This window comes from Mobula hypostoma, chromosome 2 (genome assembly GCF_963921235.1).
Source record: "Mobula hypostoma chromosome 2, sMobHyp1.1, whole genome shotgun sequence".
Classification (NCBI taxonomy): domain Eukaryota; kingdom Metazoa; phylum Chordata; class Chondrichthyes; order Myliobatiformes; family Myliobatidae; genus Mobula; species Mobula hypostoma.
Window position 1 is genome coordinate 239,377,048 of NC_086098.1, and position 14,185 is coordinate 239,391,232.

General features: G+C 39.9%; 1 protein-coding gene across 2 annotated transcripts in view; it reads left to right on the plus strand.

The window, feature by feature from the left end:
- The first annotated feature begins 522 nt into the window (after window positions 1–522).
- Window positions 523–14,185, plus strand: part of LOC134342973 (cingulin-like) — a 133,102-nt gene continuing 119,439 nt past the window's right edge. For both annotated transcript variants that reach the window (XM_063041723.1, XM_063041726.1), the window contains exon 1: window positions 523–663. The gene's annotated coding sequence lies outside the window, so the exon portion shown is untranslated. The remainder of the gene's footprint in view (window positions 664–14,185) is intronic.

A 14,185-nucleotide genomic window follows, 5' to 3' on the forward strand; every position in this document is an offset into this window, starting at 1 on the left:
TTGATGTATGTTGCTAGAAGGGATAGGGGTGCGGTTACACGAAGTATAAAGTCTGGAATGTACTGCTTTACGAGCTGGTAAGGCAGCTATTTATGAGCAAGTGATTGAATCATAGAAGACTATGAAACCAATGCGTTGGGATTAGTATAAACGGGTGCAATGGTGGGCCGAACGGTCTGTTTCTGCGCGAGTTGTCATCTTTCTTGGCAGAAATACCATTTTTCTTTATTCACTAGATTAATATATAATTGTCCTGTCAGAGCTTACGTAGTTTCGGGCCATCTCTGTTACACCTTGTCTCGCTGTCGTTTCAGCTCTCCAACAGTTTTCGTCGACGGTACATTCGTCCCCCCTACCTGCAACCTAACCTAATGATCGCCGGTGAGCGGGGAGGGGCTCTAACTTAATTGACATGGAGATTAATCAATGGTGTGGGCGTCCTGGTGGCAGCCGGCCCAATCAGAAACGGAGAGCGCAAAGCGTCTGGACTTCCGTTCGTTACTTTCCCGCCCACCTCGCCCAAAGAGGAGCTGGGTTTGGTTGAGAGTGCGGTAAAGGTAAAGGTTGGAGACGGTGAGGAGGGTGAAAGTGCGATCAATTATTAAAAAAAAATTTTTTTTGTGGGAACCTGGTTTCTATTGACAAAATATTGGAGTTACTGAGGTAAGTTGATCTTTATAGCCTTTATTTTTACGATTAAATCGTTCTGAACAGACGGTGCCAGGTGAATGTCGACGTTTTTTCCCCTGAGGGACGACAAGGTGGAAAAAAATAAAGTGTAACGTGAAGTCAATGGAACTTCGGTGCATGTTTGGCTCTGAAAATAAGGGTTTTCTTTCTTTTGAGAAGTGTACTGTATTATCACTTGGACTGAAAAGGCACAACATGGTGCAGAAATGTGTCAAAAAGTTTTCTTAAATGATTTAGTTACACAAGTTTTAAGTTTTTTCCTGTTTCTGTGCGCAAATTAGAATATTTTGTAGTGCGTAGATTTGTCAGTCAGATGTAATTTGAAACGTTGTCAGGTGCAGTTTCTGCTTTCGACTTTTCAGTTTTGCTCTTTCACAATGTTTTCATGCCTGGCACTTGATATTTTTGTTCTAATGAAACCCTTATTCGTTTAAAATTTCTAACAATACTTGTTCAAGTATTTAGCACCAATTCATTCAGTTTCTGACTATTTCATGCTTCAATTTGTTTTTATTTTTGCTGCTTAAATTCATTTTTGTAACTTTTTATAATGTTCTCCCCTGAATTTGGAAAAATTTGATCCAGAAACTGAACAAATCAGGGAATTTGTGGTTTCCTTAAACAAGATTGACAAAGCACTTTATTAAAGAAGTGGTCTTTGCTTTAATTTGTGCCTGTGCCTGTACTTGATTTCATGAGCTTAGTAGCTTCTCCAAAATGTTAAGGGATCTTGACATTTTACAGCCAATTAAGTATTTTTGAGTTGTTAATATTGCAGAATAAGAAAAGATTAATCAAGTGCCCATCAAGCTCCTACAAAATGCAATACACACAAAATGCTGGAGGAACTCTGCAGGTCGACCTTTCAGGCTGAGACCATCAGGACTGGAAAGGAAGATAGAATAAGGTGGTGGGGAGAGGAGGCAGGAATACAAGATGACAGCTGATAGGTGAGACCATGTGAGGGGGAAGGTGGGTGGAGAATGGAGGATAAAGTGAGAAGCTGGGATGTGATAGGTGGAAGAGGTAAAGGGATGACTGAAGAAGAAGGAATATAATAGAGGAGACTGGACCATGGGAGAACGGGTAGGAGGAAGGGAATCAGGGAGTGGTGATGGGCAGGTGAGGAGGAGTGAGAGGGGAACCAGAATGGGGAATAGAAAAAGAGAGGAGGAGGAGGGGGAGAAATTACCAGAAGTTGGAGAAATTGATGTTCACGCCTTCAGGTTGGGTGGCTACCCCGATGGAGTATGAGGTGTTGCTCCAATATGCTGTGCTTGGCCTTATTATGGCAGTAGAGGAGGCCATGGGCAGACATGTTAGAATTAGAATGGGAAATCAAATTGAAATGGGTTGCCACCAGGAGCTCCTGCCTTTTGTGGCATGCTTGATGAAAGTGCTCACCCAGCCTACATTGATGTAGAGGAGACTGCACCAGGAACATTGGATGCAGTAGATGACCAGACAGACTCTCAGGTGAAGTGTCAACTCACTTGGAAGGACTGAATGGTGATGAGAGAGGAGGCATAGGGGCAGGTTATTGTGATTGTCATGCTTGCTGGGATAAGTGGCAGGATTGTACTCCTTCGCCTCCCCACACCTCCTTATTCTGGCTTCTGTCCCCATCCTTTCCAGTTCTGATGAATGGTCCAGGCCTGAACTGCTGACTGTTTACTCCCTTCAACTCTGGGTACAATATGTGACCCCAGTGCTGCCTGACCTGAGTTCTTTCAGCATTTTGTGTGCGCAGTATCAGCAGTCTCATGTTTTAATGTCTCATAAAATACAATATGATTACAACAATATTTAACAACAGTTAGGGAGTAAACGTTTGTCCTCAATATCATGGAGATCTCTCCAAGATAGTGCCACAGATTCTTTGTCCCTGCTGGATGCCTTGGCACGTAGTTTAGTCAATGATTAAAGATCAAATTTATTTGTCATATACATTTACATGTATTAGGAATTTGCTGTGGTGTGTTGATCAGGGCACAACATGCAACAAAGAACAACAGTCAACAATTGTGAAGAATTATAAATTTGCCAATGACTCGACTATAGTTGGCAGAATTTCAGATAGTGATGAGGAGGCGTGAGGTGCAAGATAGATTGGCTGGCTGAGTAGTGTCAGTTTTAAAATTCCTGAGTGTCAACATCTCTGAAAGTCTATCCTGGTCCCAACATATTGATGCAATTACAAATAAGGCACAACAGCAGCTATATTTCATTAGGAGTTTATATTTCATTAGGAGTTGGTATATCACTAAAGACACTTGCAAATTTCTACCATGGAGAGCATTCTGAATGGTTGCATCACCGTCTGGTTATAGAGGGGCTGCTGCACAGGATTGGAAAAAGCTGCAGAAAGTTGTAAACTCAGATAGCTCCGTCATGGGCACCAGCCTCCCCAGCATCGAGGACATCTTCAGGCATTGTCTGATTAAGGTGGCATCACTACCCAGGACCCCCTTCTCATTACTACCATCAAAGAGGAGGTACAGGAGCCTGAAGACATACAGTCAACAGTTCAGGGTCAGCTTCTTCCCCTCCGCCATCAGATTTCTGAATGGAGAATAAATCCATGAACGCTACCTCGTTATTTTGTCTATCCTTCCTTCCTTTCACGACTTAATTTAATTTTTATGTATATTGTAATTTGTAGATTTTTGTTATGTGTTGCAATGTACTACTGCCACTAAGCAAACTTCACAACATAAGCTGGTAATATTAAACCTGATTCTGAATTATGTAAGAATAAAGTTAGAGGTTAAAGTACAGCTATGGAATAAAATATACATACATAAAGAATGTACAGTATTTACCATGTAAACAGCAGCGATTGAGGTGATAGAGGGGTAGGAGCGGCTAACTTGAATGGTTGATCAGATTAACCGCCTGGGGGAAGAAACTTTTAAGATGGTGTGATGTTTTCATTTTAATAGTCCTGTAGTGTTTTTCAGAAGGGAGCTTTTGGAAAAGAAAGTTTTCGGGGTGTGAAGTGTCTTACAATGATTTTCCCTGCCTGCTTGTCTGTCCTGGACAAATAAAAGTCCTTCAGTGATGGGAGACTGCAGCCAACGGCCTTTTCTGCTGGTCTGACAGTTCCCTGTAGTTTCTGTAAATTGTGAGATAATGCTGCAACAAAGCAGACCGTAATGGCTGCTATGAGGATGCTCAAATAAGTTCAGTTCATTGTCATCCACCGTACACATGTATACTGCCAAGCGAGAAAAAGTTCCTCTGGATCAAGGTGCACGACAAATATGTATAACACACACAACACACGTAAAGTAATATTACCGCAAATCAATTAGCAAATAATAGAATATATTCCAGAAAATTGACACTTAGTAAAAGATGCATTTATGATACGAGTTTAAAAGTAAACCGTAAAATGCTACTGGCGCTTTATAGGTGATGAGACCTGGCTGGTGGCAGTGTGTTCAGTATCTCATGGGCTGGGGGAAGAAGTTGTTTTCCATCCTTGCAGTTCTTGTCCTAATGGTACAGTACCTCCTGCCTGATAATTGTGGGTCAAAGAGATTGTTGGATGGATGGGAGGGATCCTTGACAATTGTGATATTTCACTCTGTATTGCCCTACTAGTCCTGGGTTTGGGACTAACAGTTCGGCTGATCTAAGAGTGAAGCGGAACTGACACAATGACTTTCAATCAGAAAGATACTTGCTTCTACTTTGTATCATTTTGGTGGTAGTTTGCAAGTGTGGAAAATAGGTCATGCATATCTTTGCCATCTCCACTGGGATTTTATACACAGCACTTCTTGTGTTGTACTGAACTGGAATACTTTTCAGCTTTCCACTCTTCATCATCAGGTTTACTATCACTGGCATATGTCATGAAATTTGTTTAGCGGCAGCAGTACAATACATAAAAAAAACTATAAATTACAATAAGAAATCTGTATAAAAATTAAATAAGTAGTGCAGAAAAAGAAAGCAAAATTGTAAAGTAGAGTACATGAGTTCATTGTCCATTCAGAAATCTGATAATGGAGGGGAAGAAGCTGTTCCTAAAATGTTGAGTGTATGTCCTGTACACCACCTTGATGGTAGCAATGAGAAGAAAGTATGTCTTGGGAGATGGGGGTCCTTAATGATGGATGCAGCCTTTTGAGGGCATCGTCTTTGAAGATGTCCTGGATGCTTGGAAGGCTAGTGCCCATGGTGGCTAAAGCCTTTTGTATCGTAGGCACAGAATAGTCCAACCAGTGACAGAACTTTCTGACCGGTATAACTGCATTGTAGAATGTTTTTCTTGGTGCCATCTTCTAGTTCTATCCTTCTTCAGGACATTATTATATTAATCCTTTTTCTAAGGCATCTTGAGCTGCCCTGTAGTTTGAAAGCTGTGTAGTGTGAAACCTGAATTGTGAGCTTTTCCAAATAGCTGTTTGAATTATGAATGAAATGATGCAGGGTTACAACCTGAAACATTGACCAGCCTTTTGCCTCTTCAGAGTTCCTTCAGCAACTAGTTTTTTCACTAAGGGCATATAAAGTAGTTCCTTTTGAAAGAGGAAAAAGAAATTTGGAAAGAGCTCATGGTTACTTGGATCAGCAGTTGTTCTTGGTGTGAGTGTTCTTGTTCAAGTTGAGTGAATTGTCATATACTCAAGTACATGTGTGCAATGAAAAACTTTCAGCAGCATCACAAAGACAGAGCAACCGAGACTTAATATTCACAAGATAAACATAAATTATACAATGTTTTTCGAGAGAATAATCAGAACAAAAAGAATTAAAGCCCATTTTAGTACAGAGTGATCAAAGTAGTTATAGTGTTTTATACTTTTAGGTGTGTGCCTTTAACAATTTTTTTAAGGATTTGGGCATCAATTATCTTTTATCTATTGCCTGTTGCTCATTTCACTTTGAGAATTCTGTGGCGAGGAACCATAACACTTCAGTCCTTCTAGGGAAGGTGCTCCCCAGTAGTCTGGGTGGAGAGTTTATTTTGTACTTGGGCCTGATGACAAAGGAAGAAGGGCAAACATTACTAAGCCAGGATAGTTTTAGAGGGAAAGCCTACTAATGGTAACTTTCTAATCTATCTGAACTTGACCTCTTTGGTAATAGCTGTTAAGAGTAAAAGCTGCAGTCAGAAAAACAGAAATTAGTTACGTTCTGTATTTGCCACATGTTTCTGTTATGTTGGTGGCAGGAGTTATTGCTTAAAATGTTGGATAAGGTGCCAAACGAATCGGATGCTTTCTCAATATTCTTGGAGCTGCACTCAGACAGGGAGCAAGCAAGTCTTTTGCTCATTCCTGTTGAACCTTGTAGATGATTGAAAGGTTCTAATCTTAAGAAGTGAATAATTTGTTCAGACACTCAGCATCTGACCATATTAACATGGCTACACACAGGATGCTGATAGTTCTAATATCACTGAATGGGAAGGATAGGTGGATACTGTGAGATTGTGGGTCAAATATTATTTGATACTAAACCATGCCTGATCTTGCTGCACAAATTATGTGGTTCTTTGAATAAGGTTAGGCCTTTAATTGTTTTGGACATAACATTTTACCACCAGCTCTCTGTAAAAAGTACAATGTGATTTTGTTTTGGTCTTGTATTTAAAAGGCTTGAATTTGTTTAGCACACTGTGTTAAACATTGTTAACAAGATAAGTCAAAGCCACTATAAAAGCCGAAGAGAGGGCAAAAATTAGTGGGAAGATAGGATTGGAAAGCTTTTAAAAAGCAACAGAAGGCAACTAAAAAAATGACTAAGAAGTTAAAGATGGGATATGAAAGTAAGCTACCCAATAATATTAAAGAGGATACTGAAAGTTTCTTCAGATACATAAAGTGTAAAAAAGAGGCAAGGGTGGATATCAGACCACTGGAAGCTATGCTGGAGAGGTAGTAACAGGGGAAAAGGAAATGACAGATAAACTGAATAAGTATTTTGCATCGTTCTTCACTGTAGAAGACACTAACAGTTTGGTGGAAGTTCCAGATGTTGAGGGTCATGAAATGTGTGAAGTTACACATTTACACAATCTTGGGAAACTGAAAAGTCTGAAGGTAGATGAGTCACCTGTACCAGATACTGTACACCCAGGATTCTGGAAGAGGTGGCTGAAGAGATTGTGGAACACTGGAAAATTGTAACTGTCACTCCACTTTTCAAGAAGGAAGAGAGGCTAATACTGATGGTTCCAGTTTCACAGAACATGCTGAACCCAGGTTATAAAGACTTGACTTATGGACATCCTTATCTAGGAATAAATCCCCAAATGATTAAATGCAAAGGTCTGATGAATGTACATATGTTCATTTCTACAAACAGCAGAATGAGTTCCATCCCTTCCAATGACTGTTCTTTCTTATCAGTCTAATGCATGCTTTTGATGTCTTACTTTGCAATACTGTGAAGGTATGGTTTCCACATCCAATGATTTTTGTGTGTATACCAACTTGCACACAAAATCAATATATAATTAAACCCATCCTTCATCTGGGACCAATCTGTGATCACAGTTTCAGCACTTCAATTGTGCTTGCATTGAATTTCAGTAACTGCATCAAAGATTGTTTGCATTTGAAAAAGTTTTGAGTGTGCAGAACTGTTCTCAAAATCTGGTCCTTGAAAATTTTAAAAATGCTGGTGGAGAATTGTATCCAATTATTTCCTTTATTGTATATCAGCATTGTAAATTAATACCCTGAAAAACATACAGGGCAATAACAGTGTAACAAAATTAATATTAACAGTCTAAAGATTAAATACAGTGCTGAGTGGGAGAAATCACTCAAAATTGCCTGCCTCCACTGGGTCTTAGCTACTGTGGACTGAACAATGCAGCAGTTGTCTCCAAAGATTCAAGATTGTTTAACGTCATTTTCTGTACACAAATATAAAGAAGAATGAAATAGTTGTCACTCTGAATCTGATGAGGCATTAAAAAAACAAAAGATAACGCAATAATGATTAAATAAAAGTTTAAATACATACAATGAATGTCCAAAAAGTGACGCTGGGCTATACATAAGGTGACTGGCTGGAACTAGTAAAGTAGTGGTGGAGTCAGTGAGTGAAGGTGTTGATCACCCTTATTGATTGGGGAAAGTAACTGTTTTTGAGTCTGGTCTTGGCACGGATGCTACGTAGCCTCCCTGATGGGATTAGGATAGACAGTCCATGAGCAGGATGTGTAGAATCCCTCGTGATGATATTGGCACTTATCCAGCACCTTTTTGTATATGTGTCCTTGATGGCGGGTGGACTGGTACCAGTGTTGCAGTGGGGAGTTTTGACTACCCGTTGTGGAGCCTTCCTATTCATTGCAGTGTAGTGTCGATACCAAGCAGTGATACAGCTTGTCAGGTTGCTCTCTCCTCCACACCTGTAGAACGATGTGAGAATGGATGTGCAAAATCCAGCTCTCTTTAGCCTCCTCTGAAAGTTATGTTGATGAACTTTTTTTGACAATGTAGGAAGTATTCTGGGACAAGTTCCTAATTATAATTTCCAGTGTGTTTATTGGCTAATATCTCACTGTTGAAGTTCTCTTCATGGTTGAGTGGCTTGTCAGCATTCCTCATTGAAGATTGACCACTTGGGCCTGATTTTTTTTTTAATTAAAAAGAGAGGGCAGAAATTGGCTTGTATCCCAGTAACTCCTTAGGAAAGGAGAAAAACTTGGCTCAAATAATCAAAATTTAAAAATATGTGGAAGTTGTTGCATTTATTTTTTATTGTTTCCAGGGTTCTTTAGTATTTATATACCAGAAGAGACTAATTCATTAATGCTTAGTTGACATGTATGCATTGCTAAAATGTGTATTTTTGGTGTAGAATTTGTTACATCTCATACCTTCTAAAACATCCAGAAGAAGATCAAGCCACAGCAATATCAACAGCTCTCTTCCTGATGTTCTAAACAATTTTTAAGCATGCTTCAAAATATGCAACTCAACGCTAGCCACAAAAGCTATACCCACCTTCCAGGTGAGCAGCCAATGCCTGTAACAACATTACACATGAGAAGGACTCTGCAGAGAGTCAACTCTCGTAAGCTTGATGGTTCAAACAACCTCCCAGTCCGAGTAGTCGGGAGTGTTCACACCAGCTCACTGACGTTTTAACAGACACCTTCAATACTTTATTCATCCAGGCTGCTGTCCCCACATGCTTCAACTTCAACACCTCCACATACTAACCCACCCCATCACACTCCACACCATCAGTACTTTATCATTTCCTGTCAATCACTTTATGTACAGATACCTAGTATATGCTTTTGCATGTACATTAAGTCTCTTGTATATAAACAAATTTAATACATTTACATTTATTTTTAATTGAGTTTTTTATGCTCATTGTGTTTTCTTATGCTGCATTGGATCTGGAGTAATAGTTATTTCATTCTCCTTTACACTTGTGTACTGATGAATGGCAATAAACAAATTTTCATTAACCTCTCTAAAATGAATATCAAGATATTGGTAATGATTGTGGAGACAGTTCGTAGAAACCTGGTTATTGGTAGGTTTAGTTCCTATCCTGTTTTCCTAATATTCCTTTCCTTAATAGTTCATGCTGGGGTAATGCCTGCCACATTGTTACAATTTCTTACTTATTTCTTGGAATATGGGTCTCACGATTAAATCTGACATTTATTGATGGAGGTGAACCACCTTGAAACACTGAAGTTTTTCCTGTGAAGATACATGAGCTCTGTTATGCTATAATGTACAGGAATTAAACTTAGTAATGAAGACATAGCAACATATTTCCAAGTCAGAATGGTGTGTGACTTGAAGGGAGCTTGAAAATGAAGAGGGTAAAAGGGAATTGGTTCCCATGTGTCTGCTGAGCTGCGTCTTCTTGGTGGTAGATGTCACGAGTTTGGGAGGTGCAATTAGATTGTAGAGCTGGATCTTGGCATTTTAGCAAATTCAATCCTTCCACCCAAAAGAACAGGTAGGCTGCTTATAATTTGTCATTCTGGCTTCTTCCATGTTCCTTTCTAGACCTGATGAAACATTGACTGTTTATTCCTTTCCATAGATGCTGCCTGACCTGCTGAGTTTCTCCAGCATTTTATGTGTTACAGCAAGCTCATTACATTGTGAATGAATTATTTAACTCCTGGAATGTCACTACAGGTGGCCATTTGGTCTGTCATATTTGTGCAAGGTCATTAATCCACCAAATCAACAAAATACTCATTCTTGGTGGGAATATACCTGTAGAGCACGTATTTACCAGCTCCAAGATCTTTAGATGAAAGCTATCGCATTTTCAGTAAGGTCAACTGCTCTTTTGGAATCAGTTGAGGAATGATTTCTACTCTGGAATCGTCTTTACTGTGAAATTAAAATGCACAAGTGAATTTTAGAAAGGTAATTGCCTGAGCATGATGAAGTAAGGTTTTAATCTGCTTTTTGCATCCTCATTGAGTTATAAATTTGTACTTTGTTTTTGCTAAAGAATGTCTGGCCTCGTTCCTGTTTCTGTAGGTGTGGAAATGATTGGTAATCTTTTAGTCTAGGAGTGGCAGTTTCGATCACTACTATTTGCCTTGTGGAGAAAGCTACTGTTGCTAAATAGTTTTGTCCTTATTTATATTTTATGAATGTGAAGGTGATTAAATATTCTTAATTTTACAGATGTTACTCAAAAGTACAATACTTAAAAGGTAGAGGAAAGTAAAGGTATTATTAAAATGACACAATAGTTTGGCAAGATGCCAGTTATTTCATCTCTTGCATGATAGATTGGTTTTATTGCAGTTTCAGTTCATAGTAAATGGTAGGAACCTGTTTATACCATTAGCTGATGGAGACTAATTAATGTTAGATTGCATAATTAACATCTTGTAGTGACAGAGTTCATTTTAGTTATGTCTAAATAGCAACAGAATCATTATGACGGGAGATACCTATGAAAAAAGTGTGCTTATTTTTAATGTTAATAACTCCTAGACCAAGTGCTATAAAGGTTTAAATATACCAGCTAACATCTGTGACCAAGGCAAGTTCGCTCAGAGCCTGTGAATCCATTGTCACAAGTTTTTGTAGTGCAAAAAAGCAATATGGCACATCAGGCCAGTTATCTTGGAAATGCATGCATCTGCTGTGGCTACATTTGGAAGCACCATCACAACTTGCATCAAAGCCTTCCAGGTTCAAGTCGTATCTGACACTCCAAGGAGAACAACTCCCATTCCAATCTGGTAGCTGAAATCTTTCATCCATGGAACCACTCTGGTGAACTATTTTTATAAGCCATCTTGGAACCTTTAAAACCTTAAGTGACCAATACTAACCAGAGTGTTGTAAAGATGTTACATCCCTGTTCTTTTTTACTCAATGGCTCTAGGATCTGACGTTATTTACTAACAATAATCTCAACATATCCTGCCCATTCAAAACTTTTGGATACTTTTGATTATGCAATCTGTTTAGAACTGTGATAATGTGTATTAGGCCATTTAATGAAAAAGTTCCACTACAGTAATTAAAAGCTTTTTGGTTTCTATTAAGCTGGGATGCTGGCAAAAATTCCCACACTCCTTAATTAATAAAGTTGCGATCCTTTGGTCACACAGGACCCCATTTAACACCTTATCTAAAAGCCAATCCATCAGTTCATATGTGTACCACTGGGAATTTTGACCAAGACTATGAACTCCAATTTATTGATATGGTTTGAATACCTGGCCCTCTGAATGCAAGGTCAGACTGATACCACTGAGCCCTGGCTGATGCAGTCCAACTACTGGAGACTGATTTTAAAGGGTGGAAAGCCAGCATTTTCCACCATCATACCATTGAATACCTTTAAGCATTTACAAAATATGAGGCATGGATTATATCTGGAGCCAAGTAACTAGCTTTTCTTTCAAGTCCACATCATCTTTGCTGAGCTAGTCCAGCACATAGTCATGAAAAGTATAGCACAGAAACAGGCCTTTTGTCCCATCTGGTCCGCGCCAAATGATTTAAACTGCCTACTCCCATCGAATTGCGCCAGGACCATAGGCCTCCATACCCCTACTATCCAAACTTCTCTCAAACATTCAGACTGAGCTCGCATGTACCACTTGTGCAAGCTTGTTACACACTCCCATGATCCTGTTTTTCCCCTCATGTTTCCCTTACTTTTCACTTTTCACCTTTCACCTTTAACCCATGACCCCTGGTTGTAGACCACCCAACCTCAGGGGATAAAGAAACACACACAAAATGCTGGAGGAACTCAGCCGGCCAGGCAGTATCTATGGAAAAGAGTACAATCAATGTTTCAGGCCGAGACTCTTCAGCAGGGTCCTGCTCAAGGGTTTCGGCCAGAAATGTTGACTGTACTCTTTTCCATTGATGCTGCCTGGCTTGCTGAGTTCCTCCAGCATTTTGTGTGTGTCGCTTGGATTACCAACATCTGCAGATTTTCTCTTGTTTCTCAGTGGAAAAAACCTGCTTGCATTTCCTCTATCTATACCGCTCATAATTTTGTATACCTCTATTAAATCTCCCTTCAATCTTGTATGTTCTTGGGTGTGAAGTCCTAACCAATTCAACCCTTCCTTAGAACTCAGGTTCTCCAGACCTAGCAACATCCTTGTAAATTTTCTGTGTACTCTTTCAACTTTATTTACATCTTTCCCATAGGTAGGTGACCAAAACTGCACACAGTACACCAACTTGGGTCTCACCAGTGTTTGCAACAACAATGTTTATTTTTGGAAAGAAAAGCAAAGCTCAAGGGAAATGGGCATGTTGCCTAGCCTTGAGAGATTGCATCTTTTGTCAGTTAAGTTTGTTCATTTCCCTCCCATATTCCAAAGACATATAGGTTAGCAGGTTAACTGGTCCCATAGTCATAGTCATACTTTACTGATCCCGGGGGAAATTGGTTTTTGTTACAGTTGCACCATAAATAATAAATAGTAATAAAACCATGAATAGTTAAATAGTATTTTGTAAATTATGCCAGGAAATAAGTCCAGGACCAGCCTATTGGCTCAAGGTGTCTGACCCTCCAAGGGAGGAGTTGTAAAGTTTGATGGCCACAGGCAGGAATGACTTCCTATGACGCTCTGTGTTGCATCTCGGTGGAATGAGTCTCTGGCTGAATGTACTCCTGTGCCCACCCAGTACATTATGTAGTGGAATTGGGCTGAAAGGGCCTGTTATCGTGCTGTGTCTTTAAAATCTGTTAGTAATTGTTCCCCACTCATAACAAAAAGATGTTACTTAGATGCAGCTGGAGCCTGTTCTTCCAGCAGAGTTGCCTAAACCACAATTGAACCATTTGCGCAATTATGATTGCGTAATGTTGAGTGAAACTGTGGAATTCTGGGTCTCTTTGAAGGAGAAAGAAAACTTGACTAGCAGGTGATGCTGTCCAGAGCTTGCATGTGGCATAATTTATTTGAGGCAAAATAGTGGAGACGTGCAGGAATTTGCATCTCAAACTTATGTAACAGACAAGTCTGTTATTCCTTGGATCAGAAAGTTGCAAGTTCAGCCAGCTCCATCATGGGCACTAGCCGTCGAGGACATTAAAGACAATGCCTCAGAAATGAATCTATCAATAAGGACTACCATCATCCAAGACATGCTCTCTTCTCATTACTACCATCAGGGAGGAAGTTCAAAAGCCTGAAGACACACACTCAATAGTTTAGAAATAGCTTTCCCCTCCGCCATCAGATTTCTGAATGAACATTGAACCCATGTTCACTACCTCAGTACTTTTCTCTTTGCTGTCTTTTTGCACTAGTTCAACTTTTTAATATTTACTGTAATTTATAGTTTTTTAAACTGTTATGTATTGCACTGTACTGCTGCTGCAAAACAATTTCACAACATTTGCTGGTGATATTAAAGCAACACACAAAATGCTGGTGGAATGCAACAGGCCAAGCAGCATCTATAGGAAGAGGTACAGTCGACGTTTCAGGCCGAGACCCTTTGTCAGGACTAACTGAAAGAAGAAATAGCCAGAGATTTGAAAGGGGGAGGGGGAGATCCGAAATGATAGGAGAAGACAGGGAGGGATGGAGCTAAGAGCTGGAAAGTTGATTGGCAAAAGAGATACAAGGCTGGAGAAGGGAGAGGATCATGGGACGGGAGGCCTAGGGGGGAAGAAAAGGGGAGGGGAGCACCAGAGGAAGATATAGTGAGAGGGACAGAGGGAGAAAAAAGAGAGAAAGGGGAAATAAATAAGGGATGGGGTAAGAAGGGGAGGAGGGGCATTAACGGAAGTTAGAGAATGTTCAATGTTCATGCCATCAGGTTGGAGGCTACCCAGACGGAATATAAGGTGCTGTTCCTCCAACCTGAGTATGGCTCCATCTTGAGGCAAGTGTCATTCCAACACCTCCCTCCCCTTTCTTGATCTTTCTGTCTCTATCTCTGGAGACAGCTTATCTACTGATGTCTACTATAAGCCTACGGACTCTCACAGCCACCTCTTGCAAAAATGCCATCCCTTGTCGCAATTCCTCCGTCTC